Source organism: Taudactylus pleione, unplaced genomic scaffold (genome assembly GCF_031769625.1).
Source record: "Taudactylus pleione unplaced genomic scaffold, aTauple2 ptg000244l, whole genome shotgun sequence".
Taxonomy (NCBI): domain Eukaryota; kingdom Metazoa; phylum Chordata; class Amphibia; order Anura; family Myobatrachidae; genus Taudactylus; species Taudactylus pleione.
Window position 1 is genome coordinate 6,315,986 of NW_028284646.1, and position 17,513 is coordinate 6,333,498.

At 39.8% G+C, this 17,513-nt stretch overlaps 1 protein-coding gene across 1 annotated transcript in view; it reads left to right on the forward strand.

The window, feature by feature from the left end:
- Positions 1-17,513, forward strand: part of CSMD1 (CUB and Sushi multiple domains 1) — a 1,974,400-nt gene that overhangs the window by 566,597 nt on the left and 1,390,290 nt on the right. The window lies entirely within an intron of this gene.

A 17,513-nucleotide genomic window follows, 5' to 3' on the forward strand; every position in this document is an offset into this window, starting at 1 on the left:
GCGGTTCTGGAAATACAGGGGAAAAAATTAGTAGTGGTCCTCTGTACTTAACCAGCACCAAACTTTTTGTAACGGGTGGGGTAATGCCACGGCCAAGGAAACTTTTTCACCGGATCCAACAGTCAAAGCATTACCCCTGAATGCTAGTCAGCTCAGGTAGTAGATCCCTGGGGTGGTGTGGACCCCCCAAACAAGAGGAACCCCTCTCCAGGGCACCCCAGGCCTGGACTGATAGCCCAAGGCTATCCCCAGCACCCCTGTCTGTTGGGTGCAGGGTTGATAGTGTAAATGTGGTTTAAAAGATAGAAGTGTAAATATTGTCTTTTGCAATAGAACTACAGGTCCCAGCAAGCCTCCCCTGCACGCTGGTACTTGGAGAGCCACAAGTACCAGCATGCGGGGCATTACGGGCCCGCTGGTTCCTGTCTTTCTGCTGCAAATAAATATAAAAAAACACAAGACACACAACCCATGACAGTACAATTTTATTTAAACATACATGTAAACACACATGCATAATCACACTCACTATCACACATGCTCACCTAGTATCCCTGTAGCCAATCACGTCCCCTTCTCCAAGTAGAATCCATGGTGGGTACCTGAAATGAAACCACTCTCATCCTATGCGTTGATCATGTCCTCTTTGGTCCATGTAGGCGTCCAGAGGGTTAAAAAAAAAAAAGAGAAATCCTGATATCAGGCAGGACAGGAGGAAGAGAATGTTGAGACATAGCCTTCCTCCGTGCGAATGACTGGGACACAGTCATTGTACAGCCCACTGCACCTCATAACAACCTACACCATGTCACGATGTCACCACTGTCCCATGTATCTCACAACAGCTTCCTGCTTCGTACTCCTACCCCCTGCATCTCACAACAGCCTCCTGCTTCTCACTCCTGCCCCCTGCATTTCACCACAGTCCCTTGCATCTCACCGCAGGCCCCTGCTTCTCACTCCTGCCACTGGTTCTTACCACAGCCCCTGCATATCACCACAGGCCTCTTCATCTCAGCACAATCCCTTGCATCTGACCAGTGTAACCACAACCCCTCTGCTGTGGTCCGGCAGCTGGCTGGGCAATGCTGCTGGAATGTGCTGGGAAGGGAAGGAGAGTCATGGATGAATGCAGCTACCGTAAGCATTTTCAGTAGCATGTCCCCAAGGCTGGGGCACCTGTGCATATTTCCACAGCTTCCATGCACACCCTCCCTGGCTGCCAAACATGACGATGAGAAATGTCCTCTATACACAATGTACCCTGTATTTCATGGTCTTTCTTTTGAGCTTCCTTGCCATGGTGCCCCTGTCCAAGAACAGCACTGACTTCCATGGGAGGTGCCTCCTGTTCAGTGAGGGCATGTGGCTGAGCGGGAACATCATGCTCTAGAGGGAGCAATTCATGGTGGAAAAGTGGTGGTCGTCTGCAGATTCAGCATCGGAATGAACATTGGAATGCGATGGTTGCTAACCATCAATGTTTTTGTTACAATGGTAGTGTTTTTACTATTTGATGGTGGTGGTCCGATGTTTGCCACCATCGAAAGGAAATCATGGTTATTTGTTTTTTTTAATTTCTGATAGCTATGCCTCCTCTGACTCCTTCCTGGCTACTGTGTCTGCCTCAGAGCATTTTCATGGGTTCGTTGGAGGCTGTCTCTCACTCTCAGATGTGACCCTGCTCATTCCTTGACTTCCTCCCCTTTCTAGGCTTCTGCTAAGCAACAGGGCACATTGCTAACTCTGATTGGCCCTCATTCTCTCAGAGAGCCAATCAGAGTGCAGCCCTTGCCTTTGCAGCAGCAGTAGTCACTCACTCACACAGCACAACAGTTTTGCATGCAAATGGCTTCAGTAAAATCATCCCTGCTCGACTCCCTTTTGTCACAGATGATTGGTTCATACACCTAAACCTTCCTCAACCAATGCTGTATAGAAGAGTTAAAAACCCTATCAAAATCTGCCTGTTATTCAAGAGATTAGTCCAAATGAAAACTAAGGTGTAATGTATCCACAACAGCCAATTTTCAAGCACTGAAATTTCTTTCCAAGGGTCTTCATAAGGGAGATAACATTTTCTACATGTCTTTTAACAATATTTCTGTTCATCTCCTGTGCACATCCTCCCTTTCATAGGTTTCAGCACATGAATTGCTAAGAAAAAAGTTAAAAACTGCAGTATTTTTCCTCAGGCCTCATCACATTGCAGTAGTATTTGTGCTTAACATAATTCCATTGTGCCTGTCTGGTAAAGTGTTACCTTGACTTTGTATAACCTTGAGACATGAAACTTGCTCATCAAGCATTTTAACTCATGCTAGCTTATTTACAACAGGTGTCTGTTCTTCAACAATTGTGGACAAAAATGCTCTGCTTGTACATCTGTATCCAATAGAACATAGTACTCTGTGTATCCTCTGCATAAACTGATATCATGTCCTATAAATTTGCCAAGTTGGTCCAACCTGTTATCGTTCATGTTCCTTATTTGACACCATGTGCTATATGCTTTCTGAATTAAGTTGAGACAAAATGGTTTGGGTAGTTTAGCTCTTCTTGTAACTGCAAACTGTATTATAAAGACAAAGGCCAGTTTAAAAAAACATATAAGTTGTTTTTGGTACACCAACTTTGACATCAAGTACATATTTCCAGTCCTTTTACTTTTGATTTCTAAACTGGTCTTCTTATCGTTCCATTCATTTTTAAGTTTTGATAGGTTCTCATAGACCTCTGCACTGTTAAGGATTCTGTTCTTATTTTTGTACATCTTCACACTTTAGCTTTGTCGCTTCTCATTATATTGCACACAATGATTTCAGTTAAAAGCTTCACTCCGCATCTTCCAAACAAAAAGCTTTGGGTCTCTTTTTTTTTCCTTTTTTGTTCAAAATTGCTGATTTCTGTCTGTAATTTTACCATGCGGTACATTTACTAAGCATTGTATTTTCAAAAATGTGTCCGTTATGTACATGTTTCAAATCATTCCATAAACGTATAACATTGATATTCTGCCACATATAACGTGGACAATTTCTTTAGACCTGGCAATAGGGCAAACTGATGCCGAAATCATTCTCTTTTCTTCTAACCTTGTTTTTCAGATTTCATTTTACAGCAGTCATTGTGTTTCCACAAAAGGTTTTAGTAAAATTCCCAAACAGTGCTGGCAGAGCAAGTTGTCATTAAATGCCCTAGCATTTGATGGCAGATTGTGATCCTCATCTCAATCTAGTTGCTAAAGAACTTTAACAATATTAAATAAAATACATGACATGAAAAGTCAGCTTTATTTTATTGCAAAAACAGTGGCAAAGAACGGATTGCTACCTATCAGTCTCAACACTTAACGGGCAAAATTTACTAAGCGGTGGGTTCTAAACTCCTGCAGTTTGATGGCGGGTTCTAAACTCCCTGTTCTATTCTATTCTAAGGGAAAAATTTACTAAGTGGCAGGTCATAAAGCCCGGCGGTTTGGCGGCGGTTTTGTTTTCCACAGATTTACTAAGTCCAAAACCGCTGCAAAACCACCACCAAACCATCGGGGTTTAGAACCCGCTGTCAAGCCGCCACCAAGCCGCCGGGGTTTAGAACCCGCCGCTTAGTAAATTTTGCCCTAAAATGAGATTTGAAGGCGGTTTTAAATCAGTTTTGGCCTTAGTAAATCTGCAGATAGCAAAATCGCCACCAAATCGCCGGGGTTTAGAACCTGCCGCTTAGTAAATTTTGCCCAACAACTTAACAAAGCAAACATAAACATGCATCAACATTCATTGGGAATGACTGTCCCAACATATGCACCAATCAAAAACACAAGTGGAAAATTTACTAAGCTGTGGGTTCTTCTAAACCACAGCGGTTTGGCAGTGGTTTGGAGGAGGTTTTGCTGTAGGCAGATTTACTAATGCCAAAACCGCTGTCAAAACACACTTTAGAACAAATAGAATATCAAAACACCAGCAATGTTTTAGACCCTAAAAAAAACTTGATTTATCAAGCAGGGGTTTGAAGACCACCATAAAACTGGCAGCAAACATGCCAAAAAAATTGACTATCCTTAGACAGGCATGTTTGCTGAAACAGTAGGTAAATTAATTGATTTTAATAGGGAAGTTTGACAGGAATATCATCCAATTGGACTATGGAGGATTATGATGTCTCTCACTAGACATAAAATTGTATTTAACAGATATACAAAAACAAATAAAAAATATAAAACACAATCACACTGCACTCACACACCAACAAAATCACACACAGGACTTAAATAAAAACTGACTATATGGAAAACACAGCTCAAATAGACAAATACAGAACAAGAAACAAAATAACATTAAAAAATCACCTCAGTTATCACTCACTTTATATCTTTCTCCTTATACTTTCCTACAACTTTCTTCTTATCCACCTACTCTCCTCACACACTCACAAAGTGACAGTAGCCGGCTGTCTGTGTCTATGATGTCAGGTGAATACTCTTTCTGCAATAGCACCATGAATATGAATTGAATAACATCTGGTGCTCTGTGTCTATGAGAAAAATAGTTTACTGCTTTCTATAACACATAATAGAGTAACACAAGCAAAATATTATGAATAGAATAGCTTCTATTTCTCAGTGGTCTGTTTCTGTGATGTCAGGTGAGTGCTGCTTTCTATAAAAGCACTATTAAATGAATATAATATAGTAAAATAGAATAGAAACCATGGCCAAGTAGAACACTCCACGGCGGGTTGTTATTTAGAAACCGCCGGGGATCGACGGGGGTTTCAGTTTCAACATCAAAACTGATTTTTAGTAAATGCTGTCAATTAGAAATAGAAACCGCCATCAATGGTTTCTGGTGGTTTCTAAATTACACCAAAACCGCAGCTTAGTGAATTTAGCCAAAGGTATCCTATTCCTCTCTAATGTCACACCTAATAGACGCGCATGGTAGGGTGATATCATCCTAAATAGCACAATGAAGGAGAGTGCACCTCAATAATGACTGCATCAAGATGGCCACTGAACTGCAATTCTTTCCTGACAACCAAGATAAAAACGCCACTACATAAAGCAACAAACTGATGCAGTTGTAGGGTGTCATCATCAGGGCCGTAACTCGGGTAGTGCGAACAGTGCCATGGCAAAGAGCACTGCAGGGCAGGGGGCGCCGTTTGGGCCTGTCAATTTTCTTGTTTATTATCATTCTCACTTGCAGGTTCCTCTTCTTTTATCCTCAGCATCTCCTGACCTCCCCTATCTCTTGCCTAGCCCTTTCCCATGAGGCCATGGTCAGGTTTCAGGTGCACTATCTTATGTCCCTATTTAAAAAAATGGGGGGGTGCAACAAGGCACCAATGCTCTCTCTGGCACAGGGCACCAAAAAGTCTAGTTACGGCTCTGGTCATCATCAACATGGAAGTATTCATTGTCCAACTGTTATTTTACTTTAGTGGTCTGCATCTCTTCACTGTTACCATTTTAGTGCTGATCCTCCTGGAGACCGCATTATTAAGGGGTCACCAATGTGATCTAATGCTGCAACACTGTTTACGGAAAAATCCAGTTCTCATCTATGTACTCCAGAGGCAGCACTGAGAAAAGACTATTCACACACTTTCACAAAGATAAATTAAGCGAGTGTGCAGAATGGGTTCTGCGTAGTCGCATGCAGACCCTTGAATGCCTCTACCTGATTGACAGGCAGAGGCATATAGGGGGTGGTGCGGGAGCAGCTGGCGTTCAATGCAGTGGTCCTGGGCTCGCAAGCTGGCCAGTTTGAGTAAGCTGAGGTTTACTCAGCTAGCCGGAGGCTCGGCTCCATCCACCATCGATGTTTGCGATGGTGTTCCCAGCCTGTGACCTCCTCGCAGTGCTGGGATCACAAATGCAGCAGGGGTGGTCAAACACCTCCTGCTGCATTTACACAATAGCGTGCAGATTTGCAATTGCGATCCTTGCTGGATCAGTCCGACAGTGTATTATTTAAAGAAAAAAACATCATGTTATATTACAATTCTGTCACCAAAAATAAATAATTAAGACAATATTCAGTAAATTTGGAAAGACAATAGTGCACAGATAAAAGCAATCTGAAGTACAATATACTGAAAGTGCTGTGCAGTTTTGTCATGTACTAATAAGTTAACTTGAAATTATGAACATAATTTTTCATCTCCCAGTTATAGCATTATTTATTACTCAGTGCACTTATTAATGACTTCCTTGTACATTAGTGCATAATGGGTAACATTAAATGACTCAAATGCATTGATTTTGCTGCACTGGAGGGAGAGCTAACACAATTCTTAATGACTTTTCACAGTTCTAGTTAGCCAGCTGAGAGTGCTACTGCCAAACAATTATTTACATTTTGTTACCTAATTGTCCTCCGGCAACGGCAAACTCCAGAACTTATAATGCTTAAAGAATTTCTAAGCCTGTGAAGAATACATAATGAAATCCTGCAATCAGTGAAAAAGTTATTTTTCATACTTGCATAGAAAAATACCATTTTGGGAAGTCCATGAGGTTTAGATCATGTTGGAATAAAGGATCTGTACTGCCATCATGTTTTACATTTTGGAACTACATCTCTGAAGCAAAATCACAAAATGTGGTCATGTTCTATATATAAAGATGTCCTTCATGTGTGCCACATGACATAAGCCGGCAGCATTATTAAAAACAGGATCATTTATCCAACAAGAGAATATTCTAAAGGTTGAAGAAAAGCAAATAAAGATGACATACAGTTTGCTTTTTTATTTTTAAGTTTTCCCTCATGTATCTGCTATAATGACAAATATAGAGAACACTGTACAAGAGTAGACACATAGCACAGTCCAGTCAGACAGCTGCAGTGCTGACACACACACACACACACACACACACACACACACACACACACACACAGACACACACACACTTGTACGTTAAACTGCTGCTGGATGGCTGATGGTCCAGTGTCAAACCTGAGTTAGGGCCCCTTGTACATGTCTAGGTACCAGTGGCACCTGTTAATAGACATTGGAGACATTTATAGTTCTTTCTGACAGTGGTGTCATTGCTCAGTGTTCTCAGTTTATAAAGCCTCTCAATGCTGTTAAATAGGCCATGCTGGTGTTACAGCAGTTGCAAAGAGAGAGAATGAACCAAAACGCCTAGAGTCAATGTGGCATATTGGGATCACAGAAGGTCTATAGAGCCGTTGGACCCTGCTGTATTAGCTAACATTTATTTTGTCAATGCAGCGTTTTATATACTCTATCCAACATATCATAAAACATTAAATGTTGTCATCTCACTTTGATTTACTTGTTATCTTTTTCAGCAAAACTGATTTTGGGCACAATCTTATGTCTAAAATAAGATCTGTATTCCTTAACTGCAGGTACCAGATGTTCTAAGATGCAATATATGTGAATGCGTGCAATTGCATACTATTAATGAGTGCATTCTATGTCTGCGAATTTGGTCACAAATGCGTTGAGACACAGCATCGGGCCCCAAGTGTCTACTGTGTCTGCTAGGTAGTCATATAGGGAAGGGGGCACAAGATTTCATACAGACAAGACAAAACAGAGTATCACAGGGGTTTTGTCCAGTGGGTGGGAGAGGCAGGTTTATGGTATATGAAACAGAAGCTCTCATTGTTATGTAAATTAGATCCTACATAGAGGATTGGCTCGGGTGCCAGATTGTTTCTCTCAAGGAAGTGGATGGCTGCCAGCCAGTGTGGACATGCAGCTCCAAATCTACACCTGCTAATACAGGGCCACAGGGGGACAAGGTGAGAGGCTGCTGGAGAGACACGGGGGAAGCATGATGTGTATGGGGCATTACTGTGTGTGTTATGATGTTATTAGTGGTATTACTCTGTGTGGCATAATGTGTAAGGGCATTACTGTGGCATAATGCCCTGCATCAGCTGTATTGCATCTTTTAATGCAGCTGCTTTCAGTGACATGCTTGCTTCTGCCTAATCAACCCCCTGTTACCCTTCAGGAATGCCTATTGAAATCTTGGGCTTTTGCATCTAAATTAATTCTGCATCTCCCAGCGGTAACCATCGGGACGCATGTGCAGCACTTCCAACATTGGCTAACTGCGTGCATATCAGCATTGCATACAATTAGCATCCACCTCTGAATCAGGCACAACAGTATGTGTGTTAGGAGCTTTGGGTAGTGATCTACAGCTTGAATTATTGGTTCAAGATTGATATCACTGCCCTAAGCTCCTAACACACACAAGATTGTTTAACCCCAAATCTGAGAGTGCCCCACAATATGATTATATATATATATATATATATATAATTATGTACAGTCAGGTGCATAAATATTGGGACATTTACATAATTTTCATATTTTGGCCTCTATTCACCACCACAATGGCTTTGAAATAAAACAAACAAGATGTGCTTTAACTGCAGACTTTCAGATTTAATTTGAGGGTAATTACATACAAATCAGGTGAATGGTGTAGGAATTACAAGAGTTTCTATATGTGCCTCCCACTTTTTAAGGGGCCAAAAGTAATGGGACTATCAACTCAAAAGCTATTTCGTGGACAGGTGTGGCCTATTCCCTCGTTATTTCATTATCATTTAAGCAGGTAAAAGGTCTGGAGTTGATTCTAGGTGTGACATTTGCATTTGGAATTAGTTGCTGTCGACTCTCAATATGAGATCCAAAGAGCTGTCACTATCAGTTAAGCAAGCCATCATTAGACTGAAAAATCAAAACAAACCCATCAGAGAGATAGCAAAAACATTAGGTGTGGCCAAATCAACTGTTTGGAACATTATTAAAAAGAAAGAACGCACCGGAGAGCTCAGCAACACCAAAAGACCCGGAAGACCACGGAAAACAACTGTGGTGGATGACAGAAGAATTATTTCCCTGGTGAAGAAAAACCCCTTCACAACAGTTGGCCAAATCAAGAACACTCTCCAGGAGGTAGGTGTATATGTGTCAAAGTCAACAATCAAGAGAAGACTTCACAAGAGTGAATATAGAGGGTTCACCACAAGATGTAAACCATTGGTGAGCCACAAAAACAGGAAGACCAGATTAGAGTTTGCCAAACAACATTTAAAAAAGCCATTACAGTTCTGGAACAACATCCTATGGACAGATGAGACAAAGATCAACTTGTACCAGAGTGATGGGAAGAGAAGAGTATGGAGAAGGAAAGGAACTGCTCATGATCCAAAACATACCACCTCATCAGTGAAGCATGGTGGTGGTAGTGTCATGGCGTGGGCATGTATGGCTGCCAATGGAACTGGTTCCCTTATATTTATTGATGATGTGACTGTTGACAAAAGCAGCAGAATGAATTCTGAAGTGTTTCGGGCAATATTATATGCTCATATTCAGTCAAATGCTTCAGAACTCATTGGACGTCGCTTCACAGTGCAGATGAACAATGACCCGAAGCATACTGCAAAAGCAAACAAAGAGTTTTTTAAGGCTAAAAAGTGGAATGTTATGCAATGGCCAAGTCAATCCCCTGACCTGAATCCGTTTGAGCATGCATTTCACTTGATGAAGACAAAACTGAAGGGAAAATGCCCCAAGAACAAGCAGGAACTGAAGACATTTGCAGTAGAGGCCTGGCAGAGCATCACCAGGGATGAAACCCAACGTCTGGTGATGTCTATGCATTCCAGACTTCAGGCTGTAATTGCCTGCAAAGGATTTGCAACAAAGTATTAAAAAGTGAAAGTTAGATTTAGGCTTGTTTAGTTTGTCCCAGTACTTTTGGCCCCTTAAAAAGTGGGAGGCACATATAGAAACCGTTGTAATTCCTACACCGTTCACCTGATTTGGATGTAATTACCCTCAAATTAAATCTGAAAGTCTGCAGTTAAAGCACATCTTGTTTGTTTCATTGCAAAGCCATTGTGGTGGTGAATAGAGGCCAAAATATGAAAATTCTATCAATGTCCCAATATTTATGCACCTGACTGTATTTATATTGGATACAAGTAGTTGTAGTTTGTAATTTGCTTTAGCAAGTTTTTTGGAGTTGCTGGACACTCTAATTGTAGAGATGAATCAGTAATGGTGCATACACATGGGATGATCGTCAGTGATAACTATATAGCTGACCGATCTCCCTGCACCTTCCTGGAGTGCTGGATGATTGATATCGACGACGGGCCAGTGACCAGCGATCAACGATTGTGGGTCCCTATGTAACCTGGTCGATATCGACCAGGTTGGCCTACATGCACGGGTGATGGACCATATCGTTATCGTCTACATGTGCCCGCGCATCACAGGTCATTGGTGCAAAAAATGCATGATATGAATGATAACGATATGATTGATATCGTTATCGTTCATATCATGCATTTTTATCGTACCATGTGTACGCACCTTAAGTCTATCTCCCAACATTTCATGCTTTTTTTTCATACGTTTAAAGACAAAATTGTGCATCTTGGCATAAAAAAGAAACATCGGTGGCACTGCTAAGTCTGCAATAAAGAACATAAAATATTCCATTACTAAATTAAAAATGTAATTATAATAAAATGTAGACAATAAATACTCCCAGGAGTAAATAAAAATAACATATTTTAAATACAGTAGTACACACCAGACGTAAAGATCAATCTAGGAGTAGATATAATCATTCCACTGTACAGGTAAATGGTAAATGATACTTTAAAGAACACTGTTGCTAAATTAATTAGTCAAGTCTCTTTTTAGGAAACACTGTTGCCAAATAGTAACGTTTGCTAAACAAGTCAGTGTTAACCAATGCTCTCAAATTAATTATCAATGTATATAGTCACAGCAATAGATAGTATATAATGTGGAGACTCTGTATGCGGTCCTCAGTAGTCTCTACATGGTTATATAGCAGCAGTAGGATATATATACCATGGAGACTCTCTTTGCAGTCATAGTCAGTGTCTACATGGTAAATAATACACTCCAGGTAGTGTTTTGCTAAATAGCAGCATTAGTTGTTATACAGTAGTTACCATCAGGAAACTTGAATAGGTCATAAGCGGATGGTGTCCTGGTACGAGAGCCTGCCGGGACCAATGATGCAGACGCCAAATGTTCCTGTGTGGCACTAATACCTCCTGTTATATGCGCTGTGGGAGACTGGGCTGTAGTAAACTTTCAGCACTGGTGTGGTCTTCTGAGAGCAAGTGGTAAGGTCTGTATATCAAAACCGGCTAGTGTAACAAGCAGCTTCACAGAATGTCTGGTGTATAGTGGGAATCTGTGGACTTCTGTGTATCTTGACATATTTGTGGGCAAACACCTTCACAACATACAGTGCTAAAAAAAACTATTAAAATACTAAGTAAATGTCAATATAAAATTATAAGTAGATTCTCATGAGCCAAAGAAGGAACCTAAATCTTTATAGTAAACTCAAAAGAGAGATCTTTTTCAACGTGAAAGATTTGGTGTAATTTAGGTCTCAAAGCATAGCTGTTAAACGTATATCCTTGTTATACTTTACTGGAAATAAGCAACACTTCAAGATCTACAGTATAAATACTTGTGACGCACCTGGCCGCCTACTGGTATCCCTGGTTTGCTACCAGTCATCATCTTCATCAGTGTGCACTTTAATCTACCCTATACTGTAAATGCAAAATATACACCTGGAAATAAGTGCATCTTACTGTACTGTAGCTTACAGCTAACTCTCCATAGCTCACAGTTGCCATGACACACTCTACACTAAACTTTGCCTACATGAGAACAATCTGTTACAAACCATTTATGCCTCTTCAGTTGTAAGTGTAGATGTGATTTATATGTCTATAGCACTGCATAAGCCTTATTTGTGTATGCTAAGTTCCAGAGCACGCGCACTGTAAAAACACACAAAATATGGTCCACAAACAGGTGTATGTTCAGCTCTGCATCAGCCTAGGGTCATTAATAAATGCTAAATTTGCATCTTCCACATAAAATTTATTTATTGTACATGCAGACAAATACAAAACACGAAAACAAAATACAATATACATGAAGTAAAATAAAAAACATCTGTTGCTTTCCCCAGTAACAATTATATGGGAATCAGCTTTAATGCAGTAGTCTGGATGGAAATTACAATTACTGTAAGTAATATGAAGATATGTACATCATGTAATATAGCTGCAGCACTAATTATTTAAGTACTGTAAGCTGAAGGAGTTAATTGGTAATTATGCTAATCAGAAGCAGCTTGCTAGTGCTGTGGAAAGTCATCATTATTATCTATGTATGTATTTGAATCAGTCTTTTGGTACCACAAAAATGTTGTCTCCTGACAGGTGCATCTGTGTCCGTTTCCATGTCTACTTGAGACACAATTATGTGACCATGCCCTTACTGTTCTATCTTTACCACCACCGTTCCTGCCCCATTTACTAAAGTTATAAGGTGATATAAGTGCAATGTGTACCGTAATCTGCATAGGCGTACATTTTTTTATGCACATACACAGTGTAAAAATGCATATCTTACACAAAAAAGATGTACAGTACCTATAGCTTATTAAAACAGGAGGCTTCAGTGTGTTTATTATCCAGCAAGACCCTCACGAATCATAAATATAAGAAAACTTAATTGCATATGGATAATTGATCCAATATTCACTGTATACTACATTAATATGTAAAATATAACTTGAATAACTAATGTAATTAAAATTATGGACCAACAAAATATAACATATGTCTTTGTATACAGATAATCCTATAAATTTACTTTACAATTATGACAACATATTAACCATGCCTTATTAATTGGTAATTAGCACACAAAAAAGCAGTGAATGTACGTGAAAAGACAAAACCAACAATGAGTAAGTTATGCAACTGTACTTACAGCTTTCCACTTTAAATCTAATTTCTATTAAATCTGTTAATTTCTCAATACCAATACGTTGGCTGGATTCCCCCTTTGGACTCTTATTATTATTATTATTATTATTATTATTATTATTATTATTATTATTATTATTATTAACATACATTTATGTAGCACCAGCATATTAGGTTGTGCTTTACATTAGGCTCTGTTTTAGGTAGGGTCCCAACGCTGACATATATTGGAGGCTCAGAGCCCATTGCTAATCATCTTCAGCGCTGCTAGATTCTCATAGCAGAGGAGATATGATGCATAGAATGTAAATGAAAACCTTGTTGCTGATTTGTGTTAAAGGTAATTCATTATGGTCTTTGCTGTCATTGGGGTAGAACTAAGAACACTACATTTCACCAATGAAATATGCTTTATATGAGGCAAATGTTTCACATAACAGTTTTAAAAATTGTGTTCATTTATACATGCAGTAGAATGGATACAGCACTTCTGAACAATTGTAATTCAATTCGGGAATTGTGTGCATCCATATTGTAAAGATTTTTAGAAGATGACAATAAAACACAGATGCTAATTAGTTAAGTGTTTCAAGCAGCAGTCAGTGACTGTGGATTCAGATTCACAGAGAGGTGACTACAAACCACATTTAGGTATGTAGTTGTACCCTTAGGGACTTGTTCAAAGTTGCTAGCAAATACAATTGCCCAATGCATGCTGTGATTAGCCACTGATTATAAACAGGTGCAGTTCTCTGGTTATTCAAGATTTATGGGAGTAGCTTCTTGAAAACTGCATGCCAAAGAATTACAGGACTGTCTCAGTGTCAGACAAGCAAGGCAATGGCCCATCGTAGTTTATACATCAACTAGGTCTTTTACATCAAGACAAAATTGGTTATTGTATACAGTATTATTCAGATGATTATTTGTAGTTTAGTTTGAATTGGTTTGTTTTTTCTTTTAATGTAAAAACATTTTAAAAATGGCAACTAATAACTGTTCAATGCAATAATTATTTTTTTTTAAATAGACAACATAACATAACATAAACATGAACCACAATTTAAAAGTGTCCCAGAACTTTTCAGTGCAGGGATGTTAGCCACTAGGAGGGTATAGAATGCCATTTTGTCCCTTATTAGCTGTGTGATATTTATTCTAGCCACTGGTAATAACTGTAACATTTACTTATTCAATAATAAGAAAATTCTATAAAACACAGAGCTTCATTCAGATTGCTGGTCATCACTTGTCTTTTCTCGAATCTCATATGTATCAGATCTCAGAGAGAGAAATGACCTAGATACCTGTATTATATATATTGTTAGTAATACAGATGTGTCCTCATACCCTGGGCACCTTTATGCAATACAGCATGAGGTGCCCGACATGACTGAGATGCTCCAAGAGGAGTAACATACCTTACAATTTATGTACATATTGCATCTTACATCACAGTGAAAAGCTGCTCACAGTGTACTAGAGATGCTAGGCTGTAACTGTAACTGCACAGGATATCATCTCACACTTAGGTAAAGCATATATAACACTTAATTAACATATATTAACTTAAAAAGACACCAGGGCCGAGATGCACTAAACGGAAAATGCGGTAAAACCCCTGTTTACCGCATTTTCCGTATGCATCAAACAGCTGGCCGCCGGGCTGCGCGATCCGTAGGGTAATGCCAGCTTTTGCTGGCATTACCCCATAGAAGCCTTTGGGCTTCTACCGCATCACGCTCCTATGAGGGATCCCATCGGATCCCTCCCAGCATGCCCCGTGGCCGCCGAGTCTCTCTGCGCATGTGCAGATGGACTTCCGGGTCATAAACTCAGAAGTCCACACGGTGGCAGGGATCGCAAAGGACAGCTCTTATCGGAAGAGCTGTCCTTTGCTGTATAGATTGCATATGTTAGTGCATATGCGATCTGTACAATGGCGGTGACTGGCGGTAATTATTAGTGCATCCTGCCCTAGGACTTATACAGTATGGAAAGAGAAAGTATAAAAAACAGTCCCACTCACAGTATCTCCATCCACCAAATCTACTCATCAGGCCTAGATGGGAGGCCAACTGCCAGCCCATCACACAATACTCAAAGTATCTAACTCCCCTTCAAATGGCACAAATAAAGGCCCACTTGGAACATTGATATCACTGACCACAGTAGAATAGAATCAGCCTAACCCATGTATTGGCAGGGAGGTCACCTTAGGAACTATAGCAGAAAGCCACTGATACCATTCTTTAAGCACACTGGAAAAGCTAACACAAAACAAGGGAGGGAGAAAAATGCAACTTGAGGAAGAGTAATGGAAATTTCCAGTCTTACTTTAAAAGTCAAGTGCTCTCACAAAACTACTCCCCTTTAGCAACATATAACCCAGGGCTACCTCTATTATAGGCCCACTTACCATCAGCCTTAACCCCTGCTCTACCAATGTACAATGATACACCTTCAAGGTTTTACCCACCAGGCATATAAAATGCCTTCTGTCATTCTTATACTCATAATAAGTCACAGCCAGTGGTGGCTCCAGAGGTGGGGCTGCAGCGCAGTCCAAAATTCAAATAGGGGAGCTACACCAACTGCCATTTCAAACGCTGCTAAACATAGACGACTGGGACTCACTGGCAGTTGGTGTGGTTCTCCTATTTGAATCTTGGACTGCGCTGCAGCCCTACCTCTGGAGCCTCCACTGGTCACAGCCCAATGGAACTTGGCATGAGGAAAATCCCTGGCTGCTCGCTTCAAAGCCTTTTTTACAGAAATTCAGACTCTGTAAAATGCAGTTTTGTCACTCACAGTTTTATATATGATCGGCCAAGTCACATGGGACCCGCAGCACCAAGAGGTGCTATTTGGCAAGACTAAAGCCACAGTAAAAATGGACACATCTGTACAAATATCAGTAACTAAACTGGTTATGTGTTGCATGCATGAAGCAGACTGACACGGGATGTGAAACCATTCGTTGAAAATAAACATATTTTAATAAAATAATGAAAATGTTCTTAATAACATACTGTAATCAATATCTCACTGAAGTGAATGATATAACAGGTTATCATTGTATGCATTGAATGCTACATAACAATAAACATACAGTAGCAAGTACTTATCACACATCTCAGGCCAAGGGCTCATCCACATGAGTTAAACACTGTTGTAATCCAAGGAAACTGACGCGATTGCAGGATAAATACATTTATCTCCCCCTATCCCAGTGGATCCCACAGTTTTTTGAACCAAGGTGCCCTAGAGTATCAGCACTGTTTTCATAGAACCCCTAGTTTGTTATTGAGAAATTCAGAAAAAAAATCTGTAAAAGTAGCAAAGTGAAGTAAATAGTGCGGACCTGTCATCCTTAGAGTCACTTATGTGATGGTGGACAGGTTTGCGCTTCTGTTTATCCACATATTTACATTACATTGACCATAAATAATTTGATTTGGTGCTGGACCACCAACCTGAGGCACCCCTGCAAGTGTCCAAAGGCACCACAGGGTGTCAGGGTGCACAGTTTGGGAACCAGTGCGCTACCCACATGTACAGAAATGGTATTCTGTTTGTCTATGAACTGACCATGAGAAATTAGTGTCTGCAACATTTCTAAAAGTTTTCCAACAGTTCCTTCTGTTTCACTATTTTAATTGCTGCCTGTGAAGAGAGACTAGAGGCCTTATAAGTGAAACATGGATGCTTACAAAAAATGTATATAGTTATTAGTTATATAAGACGGACATCACATAACTTGGCATATGTAGAGTCAACCTTAGGCAATATATGACATTTTTCGAGTCCTGCTTCAATCACAAGACTATTATTACACCCACTACTTTCTCTTACCATATAGAATGTAAACTCTCATGAGCAGGACCCTGCTACCCTTCAGGTCAACTATCTCAGCCTACTGGTATACATATTAATTAGTCCTACACTTTCAACTATGTTTACTGAGGTCTTGGGTTTGATTCCGACTGTGGCCCCAACTGTTTGGACTGTAGTTTGTATATTCTCCCCATCCTTGTATGAGTTTCCTCTAGGACCTAGAGTCTACTTCAGTACTTCAGTTTCCTCCCACTACCCAAAAACATACTGGTAGTTAATGGGATCCTGGCAAAAATTAACCCTAGACTGTATGGGTGTGTACATGTGGTAGAGTCTATAAATTGTAAGCTCCCCTCGGGCAAGGACTAGCGTGAATGGCCTAATACGCTATGTAAAGGGCTGCGGAATATGTGTGTGCTGTAGAAATAATTGATAACAAAAATAATTAATATATTATTCTGTTTAATCATGTTTACCCTGTATTATTTTTTTCATTTGTATGGTGCTGTGGAAATATGCATTGCCTCATAAATAAAATGTAACATTAGCAATAATAATATAATTAAAAGTCAAGTGCTATTAACGTGACAGCACGAAAGCATCATGTCACCATGGAAAGAATGATTAAGGCACTTGTGATAATCCATAATCAATTTTGTTGTTCTGCTTTATTCCAATATATTCCATGAGTATTTATGATAGCTGAATTAAACCCTTCTGCAAATTATTTTTGATTTGCAGCTACCTGTATTATATGAATAAATGTTCCCAACAGTCATTTATAAAAGTAATTAAAGATTTTAGTCCCAAGTATGAACACACGTGTGTTTG